Source organism: Papaver somniferum, chromosome 9 (assembly GCF_003573695.1).
Source record: "Papaver somniferum cultivar HN1 chromosome 9, ASM357369v1, whole genome shotgun sequence".
Lineage (NCBI taxonomy): Eukaryota > Viridiplantae > Streptophyta > Magnoliopsida > Ranunculales > Papaveraceae > Papaver > Papaver somniferum.
In genome coordinates, this window is record NC_039366.1 from 166,296,722 (window position 1) to 166,307,280 (window position 10,559).

The window sequence follows — 10,559 nt, forward strand, 5'->3', positions numbered from 1 at the left end:
AGGATGGTTTTTGCTGACCTTAAAATAGCTTAGGCTAGTTAGACTCCTAAGTGCCTAACTGATTTGTGATTAGTGGTGCTGTAAGAAGACCACTAATGCTAGGGGTCAGTGGTGGCTCTAAGGAATTAATTAGCTACATTAGTTAGTAAACCACTTCCTAGTTAGTCTGTGATTGGTTGTGCCTTAAACAGACAGCCAATACTAGGGGTTAGCTAAGGCTGTAAGGTTGGTTAACTAGATATTTGACAAGAACTTAACCTAGGTGAACTGGCTAGGTAAAGGAAACTCTCATCCATCTCCCTGCACTTCCCATCCACAATTTCTTTTCTATGTTTGTTCTGTTAGCTTCACCACAACCCTGCCCTTGGCCTTAGGCCTTGGTTCATTCTTGTTTTGTTTTGCTTTTGTTTTGTTTTTCCTGTTTAGTTCTTCCATTGCTTTTGCCTTGTTGTTTCTTCCCTGCCCTGCAACTCTGTTGCTTCTCTGCTGGTTTGCTTCCAATTTGGCCTAGAGCCACTGTTTACCACTCCTTGTGCTGCTGTTGCTGTTGCACTTGCCCTGCAGCACTTCTCCTTTTGCTGTTGCTGTTGGCCTTGCTGTGCAGCTCTTGCTCCTGCTGCTGCTACTACCTGCTGTGCAGCTGCCCTACTGCTGCTACTGGTGCCTGCTGCTTCTTTGCCTCTGCCAAGCCTGCTGCCAAGCTGCTGCCACTTCTTCTCCTGCAGCTGCTGTGCAGACTTGCTGCTCCTGCAGCCAAGCAAAGGCCAATCCAACTGAGCCCAATTCACTTCAGTGAAGCCTAAGGCCCAGTCCTCAGTAACCAAGCCCAGTTTCTAAAACCAAAAGCCCAGAGCACAACTTGGGCTCATCAGAAGACCAAAACCAAAGCCCAAGTTCATTATTAAGGCCCAATCCAATTCAGGCTTAATCAAAAGCCTAAGTTTAAGGCCTAAGCCCATTTGCATTTCAAAGACTAACTGAGCCCAAGCTCAGTTCATTTTATTGTGAACAAACCCATTAGTACTCAAGCCCAATTTAAGCCAAAAGGCTTCTAAGCCCAAAGCAAATCTAGGAACCCAATTAGCTAAATCACTTCCAAAACACACCCGATCTCTGTGGATCGACCCGTACTTGCACGAGCTACAACTGACGACCGTGCACTTGCGGTATTACTGTAGGCCCCCGTTTTCTTGCGCTTAATTTTATACACCCCTTCGGGCCTACCAAGTTTTTGGCGCCGCTGCCGGGGATTGGTGCTGTGTTTTTCTTGTTGTTTTTTTTTAGCTATTTTTGCATTTCACTGCGTAGCATTTGCATCTGCATCTGCTTCACTTCATTTGCTGTTGGACCTGCTGTTCTGAACCTGTTTTTCCTCTGCTGGGACGCCACCAAGGAAAAGAACCAAAACCCAACTGGGTTTTTGCAACAATATCAGAGCAGCTGGGCTGTGCTTAAAAGGTAACCCATTTAAGAGAACCCGAATTGTGGGCTTCCAATTTTTTTAATTGTGGGCTTGTAATATTAAAGCCAATTTTTGGGCTTCTCTTATTTTCTGTTGGGTTTGTAATAATTTATTTGTGGGCTTGTTTGTTTAATTTGTGGGCTTGTATTTATTTTGTGTGGGCTTGTTTAAATTCTTTCATTGGACTTGTATTTTGGACTCTGGGTTTAAACCCAGCTGAGCTTATAACTGATTGTGGGCTTGTATTCCACTCAACAGTGGACCTCGAAACCAAAGTTTTAAAACAAACGTCAGGCCTTAACCAACGGGGCCAAACCGAATTTTAAACTTTCAAAAAAAATTAAAACTTGGATTTTCGTAGGCCGCAGCCTTCATTCCATTAGAGGACAAACAGTGGGCTTGCTCCCATTCAAAAACCAAATTTTATTTTCTTTTAAAAAAAAAAAAAAAAAAAAAAAAAAAAAAAAACCAAAAATTTCCTTTGCTCCCATTCAAAAACCAAATTTTATTTTCTTTTTCAAAAAAAAAAAAAAAAAAAAAAAAAAAACCAAATCTTCTTGTAGATAATGTGTTAGTTAAATTTCCTTTTGTATATATTTTGCTAATCCAATATGATCTCGGCTGAAATATGTTGGATTTTTGCCCTGAATAACGGAGTTTTAATTCTGCTTTCGCCGAAATCGGGTATTCTCTCTCCTTTTACTCTACTCAGCATGTCCCTTTCCATATGTTGCATTTTAATTCTTTCCATATTTTGAAACATTGAGGACAATGTTTAGTTTAGGTTTGGGGGTATAGAGTAGATACCACGATAATATGCCATAATTGAAAACAAAACTCCATCTTTTTGAAAAAATCGAAAAAATTCAAAAAAAAAAAATTAAAAAATGAAAAATCATAAAAAATGGAGCTCATTTACCTTGAAATGTTGACTCTTGTGCAAATATGTATTTTTATTAGGAGTCTTAGTCTAGATATTTAGGCACCCTGATTCTAGCACAATTCACATAGTGATAAGAAATTTGCACGCGCACGATCTACCAATACATGTATGACCTCGATCTTCAAGGTGTTGGATAGGAAGTTACGATTGCCAATCACTTTAGAATACTGAACGAAACTTGACTAGCTTGTTCTTTGGTTGGTTGGGATAGAAGGTGGAGGTTACATTAAGAAAAACAACCATCGAATTTAACTGGGTGCATCAAAAAGGGCTACCTCTTGCAAAGTGTCATGTAATCTTTTGTTTCCTTTTGTTATGTATCAAAAGTATTTTCCTCAAAAAAAAAAAAAAAAAAAAAAAAAAAAAAAAAAACGATGATATATTCAGAAAAAAAAAAAAAAATATCAGAAAAATACCAAAAAAAAAAAAAATCAAGTATTTGTTCAATTCCATCCTCTCTTGTTCCAAAAATAAAAAGAGAGTACTCAATGTAAATAAGAGTCATGTAAATAGTCATCTTTTGTGTTTTTGTGTTGTAAGCAAGGAGGGTGTATGCCATTGATGTACAACGCGAGTAATTGTGAAATACCTCCAACTCATTCACAATTCTCGTAAAGTCCGGACAGCTAGCTAGATTTCGACCTCAGTTCTTAGCCTGAGAAACTATCTCTTGGTGATTAGTAGTCATGACTTCAGATCTTTCTTTACACATGTGTAGATACACTTTACACTCTTATCACATGTCTTTTTTTGTTATCAGTGCTAGGATTGTGCCTTCGATAGCTAGATTGACATCTCCATTTTGCTGTGAGCTTAAACTGTTTTGCACATGTCACATTTGATGGAATATGAGCTTATATTTTGTCCTTAGGTTTTGTAGGCACACCTCTGGTAAACCTTCACGAGACTTCAACTCGTCCACTAGGGACACTTAGTGGTTTAAAAGGCTTAGTGCATACGCTAAATGCATTCGAGAGACCAGCGACAGTGGTATAGTTAGGATTTCCTTAGTTTTGTTTTACTTGAGGACAAGTAAAATTCAGGTTTGGGGGTATTTGATGAGTGCCAAATATTGTATATATTTATCCCTTTTTGTTGGCATTTTAACTCATCTTTTATGCATTAATTCTACATTTTATCCTATATTCTGTATTTTCATTGTTTTCAAGAATAAATATTTTTATTAATTAACTTTGCATTTTTAGGTAATAAATAAAGTTCGGATGAGTCGCGGGGCAAAAAGAGCAGAAAAGTAGTGAAAAGCCAGGAGAAATCACGCAAGGAAGCCGCAAAGAATGGTGCGCACAATCTCATTTTCTACACACAAAAGCGCCTCCGTTCTCAGCCATCAGATCAGTTCTCAGAAGCATCCGACGGTCGCTCCTTCATAGATCATCAAAATCTGAAGTCTCTGCCGAGCACCACAGCGCTGAAATTCCAAGCCTTCAGATTAGATGGTAGTTGAATCCAACGGTCGCTCCCTTGCTGTTCATCAACGTTTGATATCTCCGCCTTACACTACAACACCTAACCCCATCTAGAGCCGTTAACTTCGTTGTATCAAAAAATCTGACGGTCGCTACAAGCTTCACTTCACATCACCGTCCGATCTACCTACCAGCTTCGCATCCAGTGACTCAGCGTCGCAGAACATCAAACTCGATGAATCCGCCTAACACCCTAGCAACCGAACCCTACCACCTAACCAAACACCCCCCTTCTCCCAAACAGTCGAGCCATCTCCTCCATCACCCCTCCTCTGCAGAACCATCACCCTGCAACTGTCGCCACCATCATCGCCACCTCTCCCTGTCGCCACCAAACACCACCATACCACCTCCGTCATCATCCTACACGTGATTGAACACCTTCCCCCATCATTCTAGCCCTTTATCCCATCAACTCATTACCTAACCTAAACCCTAGGTTATGGGTTGATGGATTAACGTGTGCTAGAGAAGCAATTGATGCATGGAGGTGATACAGGAGAACAAATAGAAGCATGGGTCGACATCACAATGGAGTGGTTGTGTCAAATTGGGTGAGTAATCACAAACCCTAGCTCTGTCAGTTTGGGAATTTTTGGGTGAAAATGGGTAGAACCCTAATTGTCTGTGGGTATATATATGGGTGTGAGTATGATGTAAAAAACTATGTTTGGATTAGCCTACATCCAGAACTTCCAAGTTCTGTTAATTTTCAATTTTCAGTTACAGCTCAATTTCAGTTCATGTTGTGTTTAATTCCTGTTATGCTTATGTCCTGTCATGTTAGTATCCTGTTAAATGTATCTTGTTATGTGCTTGTTTAATTTCATGTTTTGATTCCCATTTCATTCCTGTTGATGTTTGTTACATGTTCACTGTTGTGTTTAATGTGCTGTTACATTTGAAGGAATGCTAGGCTAGATACATCTGTGAAGCTTTGAACTAATTGTGCAATGGAAGAAATCAGTGCTCATAGCAAGCTGATTTTCTTGCCATTCCTTGTGTATGCTTAGGTTGCAGTGTTGATTGAGCTTTGGGAGAAACTAGTGCTCATAGCAAGCTAGTTCTCTTCCCATTCTTTTAGTATACCTCCTGAATGCCTTAGTCTAGCCTTGCTTCATTTCAGTTTCTTTATCACCCCTGCCCTTGGCTTAGGCCTTGGTTCATCTTGCACTGTTTTATGCTTGTAGTTGCTTTGTTCTTTGTTTCTGTCACTGTTTTACTTCCATGTTTATTTGCTGATTTATTTCTGTTGCTGCTACTCCTTTTCCTGTTAACTGTTTTTCCTTCTTCTTGGCCTTGTGCTGTTGTGCACTGCTTGTGCAGCTGCTACATTGCCTTCTCTGCAACTCTGCTGCTTTCTTTCTTTCACTGCATTGCACTGCTGCTTTGCATTGTTTGCTTTCCCCTGCTGTTGCTGCTCACTTGTGCTGCTGCCACTTCTTCTCCTGCTGCTGCCTTCCAAAGCCAGCTGAGCCCAATTCAGTTCATTGCTGTGCACTCAAGCCCAAAGCTCACTTCAAACTGAAGCCCAATTCAGTCAATTGTGGGCTTAACCAAAATCCAGTTGTTTAAGACCAAAGCCCAAGTTCATTATTAAGGCCCAATCCAATTTCAGGCTTAATCAAAAGCCTAAGTTTAAGGCCAAAGCCCATTCACACTTCAAAGACCAACTGAGCCCAAGCTCAGTTCATTTTATTGTGAACAAACCCATTAGTACTCAAAGCCCAAGCTAAGCCAAAAGGCTTCTTAGCCCAATAGCAACTAGAACCCAAAATAGCTAAACACTCCAAAACACACCCGATCTCTGTGGATCGACCCGTACTTGCACGAGCTACAACCGACGACCGTGCACTTGCGGTATTACTGTAGGCCCGCGTTTTCATTTCGCTTAATTTTATACATATCTCCGGGCCCACCAAGTTTTTGGCCGGGGATAATTTTTATACCCTTTTCGAGGCCTGCCAATTGATATGAGTATTGATAAAATTATCAAAATTGACAATTTCACCCAAGAGTGCTACACTAATTTTCTTCCTCTTCGGAATCGTAATGATCAGAGGTCTCATCAAGTGTTGCAACCAAAGTCTTGTTGTCAGTGTACTTTTTTCGATTTGGACACTCTTTGTCAAGATGACTGAATCCTCTACACTTGAAGCACTGTGGCATATCCTCATCGTCAGTATCGTTAGAATCATTTTTTTTATCAGAAATACGATTATGTAGCCTAACTGACGTTGGGGTTTTTTTCTTCTGGAAGACCGTTTATTTCTCTTTGTAAGAAGCTCTCTAAACTGTCTTGTGAGCAGTGAAACTTAGTTATCAAGATCTTCATCTGAAAAATCAGGATCGACAAGATCATCTTCAGAGATGTCAACACTTTCACTTTTTAGGGTTCTAGTGTTTTTTAGTGCCTTGAACGCAATATTTTTTCTGACTTTGGATTGCAGTTCATGATCAAAGATCTTCAACATTCGAACAAGAGTGTTTCTAGAAAGTGCATCAAGGTTATTTCCTTCCATGATGGCATGTTTCTTAGACTCGTATCTTGATGGTAAAGCTCGGAGAATTTTCATTACAATGTCCTTTTGGGAGATATTCTTCCCTAATGCAGAACATGCATTAACAATACTAGACACCTTTTGATTAAATTCTTTAAATGAATATTTATCAGATATACAAAGGTCTTCCCAGTCGGTAGTGAGGTTTTGAAGCCTAGCATCTTTCTCTGAGGTATCTCCTTCAAATACGGTTTCTAAGATATCCCAAGCATCTTTAGACTTAGTGCACGAGGTCACGCGATGCTGAAGATCTGGGCTTATGGCATGGATATAGCGTTTAGCCCGTCCGAGTTATGCTTTACAACACTTATCTCGGATTCACTATATTCTCCTAATGGCTTCGCAACAGTTTCTCCGTCTCTAACAACTGTTGGTGCATCATATCCAATAACTACAAGTTTCCATCTCTCAAAGCACGGGCTTGTAAAAAGGGAATCAAGTGCGTAGAATCCTGCTGGGGTTTAAAGACGTAAGGAGCGCAACTGTAGCTTGATCAGTGTGAGATTAATTAGGCCTCAACTACATTCCAGTCCGAAATTCATTGGTAGTATGCTAGTGTCTGTAGCGGCTTACTACAATGTGGTGTTCAAAGCTGGACTAGTTCCCGGGGTTTCTCCGCATTTTCGGTTTCCTCGTTAACAAAACTTCTGGAGCCGTGTTATTTCTTTTCGACATTATATTTTGTTATATAATTGAAATATCGCAGGTTGTCAATTGAATCGATCAATTGGTAAATAAACCTTTGGTTGTTGATTGAAATTAATTGACCCTTGAACATTTGTCTTTGGTACCGTTCAAGTTAATTCTCTTATATTCAATCGGGCTCGCAAATTCCTATTTATTTGATTGCAGATTGAATCGAGAAATAGAGATATAAAACTCTTTGATATACTTTTCTCTAGATCGAGTCTGACTGTATAGTTGATTATCTTGAAAGTATATTGGAGTTTTTCTATCCAGATTGCCGAACAAAATATTGGGTGTGGTTGTTAGACCCCCGCTTTTTCAATTGGTGTCAGAGAAAGCAAACACGTTTAAGACCTCATAAGTCTGTGTTTGTAGCAACCTGATTTCTGTGGACTTAGGAAGTATCTCACAGACTACGTACATAGAAATGTCTCCCAAAGTTTTTGATTATGCCAAAAATCTTGGGTTTCACTCAAAGGATAACTCCTTAGCAGATTCTTCCAAATCCGGAGACAAAAACGAGAAAATTGACATTGTATCAGAATCTGAAATGGAACTCACCGATCATTAAAGAAATCTGCTGATATCATTGATTTCCATGTTTCTAAAATCAAGACTCTTGAAGAAAAGAATGATCATCTCATTGATGAATTCGAGAAATCTCTTTAAAGAGAACATGAACTCTATTGTTTTATTGAATCTCTCTCTAACAATATCAAAACATTGATTCAAGAAACTACTCTACAGCGTGAAAAGATTAGTAGGCTTGAAGATATTGTTAAAGAAGACTCAATTAGAGAAGAAAGTTTAATCAAGACTCATTCGTCAGAAATAAACGGTCTTCGTGTTGAAAAAGAGAAACTTGTTGCATCTCTTCGATGTGCCCAAGAACAGTGCAACACCTTGAAAAATTAAAACTCTGTTTTGATGAGTAAGCCATCCTTTGTACCTTCTTTTAATATTCACAAGGGTTTTCCCAACGTGAAGAAAATTCCCTCGAAGGAATTACCCACTGTGAATCACTTGCAAAATTCGCATGTGCCAGAAAAGGTTATGAGTCAAAGCAATTTTGTTTCTAATCCACGGTATTGTTCCTTCTGTGGAAAAAAAAATCATTATGCTCTTCATTGTTTACTATAAAGAAACAAATCTTCGATCTTCATAATTTGCTTCTTTTTACCGTCAACGGAGTAAATCGTCTGAAGGGATCTACAGTGAATTGCATTCCTACAGAAAACCAAAATTCTTATAAGAATGATGTCTCTTCAAGAAATCATCACAGGTTGCAAGTTCCTCTTAATGGTATCAAATTTTGTGCCACGAATGAACACATTCCCTGTACTTATAAAAGCAAGTCTGGCAAGTCTAAATCAAGAAGATGGAAGTCCCTTAAATCTTCTCCTCTAAAACTAATCTCTAGAGGTCCTGGACTTAATCCTCAGAAAAATCCTTCCGATGGACTTTTAAAAGGGTTTATGACAAATTCTCCTGGAATAAGTTATAATCAATGGAAAGAAGGTAATACACGTCACAAACGCACAAAATATTGGTACAACTCTTCTCCCATAATTCATAGTGAGATTACTTCTCACTCCTTTACCTGATCTCAGGTATTCTCATCCTTGTATCTATCTTGAGAGTTGCAAGGATGATGATTGTGGGAGTCTCAAGATTAGTTGTATATTTTTATGCGTTTTTATGTTCTTGATCTTGTTGATCATGTGTCATGCTCTAACTTTTCAAGCACTGTTAACAAATAGTGTGTTTCGTCTTGTTGGATTTTTTTTTAAATCCACTCTTCGTATGTGACCGGTCCATGAACGTCTGTGTATCCTCCATATGAGTTCATAGGGTTTCCATAACAAGAGATTTCTTCTCATGTTTACAAATATATATATATATATATATATATATTTATACAAAACTTCTACTCCGAGCACACACAATGGGGCCGTAGACAGTCAAGTATAATTTGATCTCTGGACAACAACGTCATTGTGGTAAAGGTCATAATGCCAGAGGCATCATTACCGCAAGGCATAGAGGGGTAGGTCATAAGCATCTATACCGTAAAATAGATTTTCGACGAAATGAAAAAGACATATCGGGTAGAATCGTAACCATAGAATACGACCCCAACCGAAATACATAAATTTGTCTCATACACTATGGGGATGGTGAGAAGAGATATATTTTACATCCCAGAGGGGCTATAATTGGAGATACCATTATTTCTGGTACAGAAGTTCATATCTCAATGGGAAATTCCCTACCTTTGAGTGCGGTTTGAACCATTGATTTACGTAATTGGAAGTAACCAATTAGGTTTACGACGAAACCTAGAAATCAATCACTGATCCAATTTGAGTACCTCTACGGGATAGACCTCAACAGAAAACTGAAGAGTAACGTCAGCAAGTGATGAGTTCAGTAGTTCCTCATATAAAATTATTGACTCTAAAGATATGGTAATATGGAGAAGACAAAATTGTTTGAAGCACCGACAAAACCGGAAGCGCCCCTTGTTTCAAAGAGAGGAGGACAGTTTATTTACATTTCATTTGATGGTCAGAGGCGAATCGAAATCTAAGCAGTGGTAATTCTATCCCGGGGAAAAATAGAGATGTCTCCTACGTTACTCGTAATATGTGAAAGTATCGACGTAATTTCATAGAGTCATTCGGTCTGAATGCTACATGAAGAACTTAAGCCAGATGATGGAACGAGGAGACCTATGATGTAGAAGATCATAACATGAGTGATTCGGAAGATTTGGATTCCTATATATCCACTCATGTGGTACTTCATCATACGATTCATATAAGATCCATCTGTCTAGATATCATTATATACATCCAGAAAGTCGTATGCTTTGGAAGAAGCTTGTACAGTTTGGGAAGGGGTTTTGATTGATCAAAAAGAAGAATCTACTTTAACCGATATGCCCTTAGGCACGACCATACATAACATAGAAATTACACTTGGAAAGGGTGGACAATTATCTAGAGCAGTAGGTGTTGTAGCGAAACTGATTGCAAAAGAGGGTAAACCGGCCACATTAAAATTACCGTTTGGGGAGGTCCGTTTGATATCCAAAAACTGCTCAGCAACAGTCGGGCAAGTGAGTAATGTTGGGGTGAACCAGAAAATTTTGGGTAGAGCCGTATCTAAGCGTTGGCTAGGTAAGCGTCCTGTAGTAAGAGGGGTGTGGACCATCCCCATGGGGGTGGTGAAGGAAGGGCCCCAATTGGTAGAAAACAACCCACAACCCCCTGGGGTTGTCATGGTCTCGTAAGAGGTGCAGCATTACGATCCATTCGTAGAAGTGGTATACTATTAAGTTTCGTACGGGATGTAACCCCTATGCCACATAATGGATGTAGACCTCCTAAAAAAGACGTGTGTGGAAAAAAGAATAG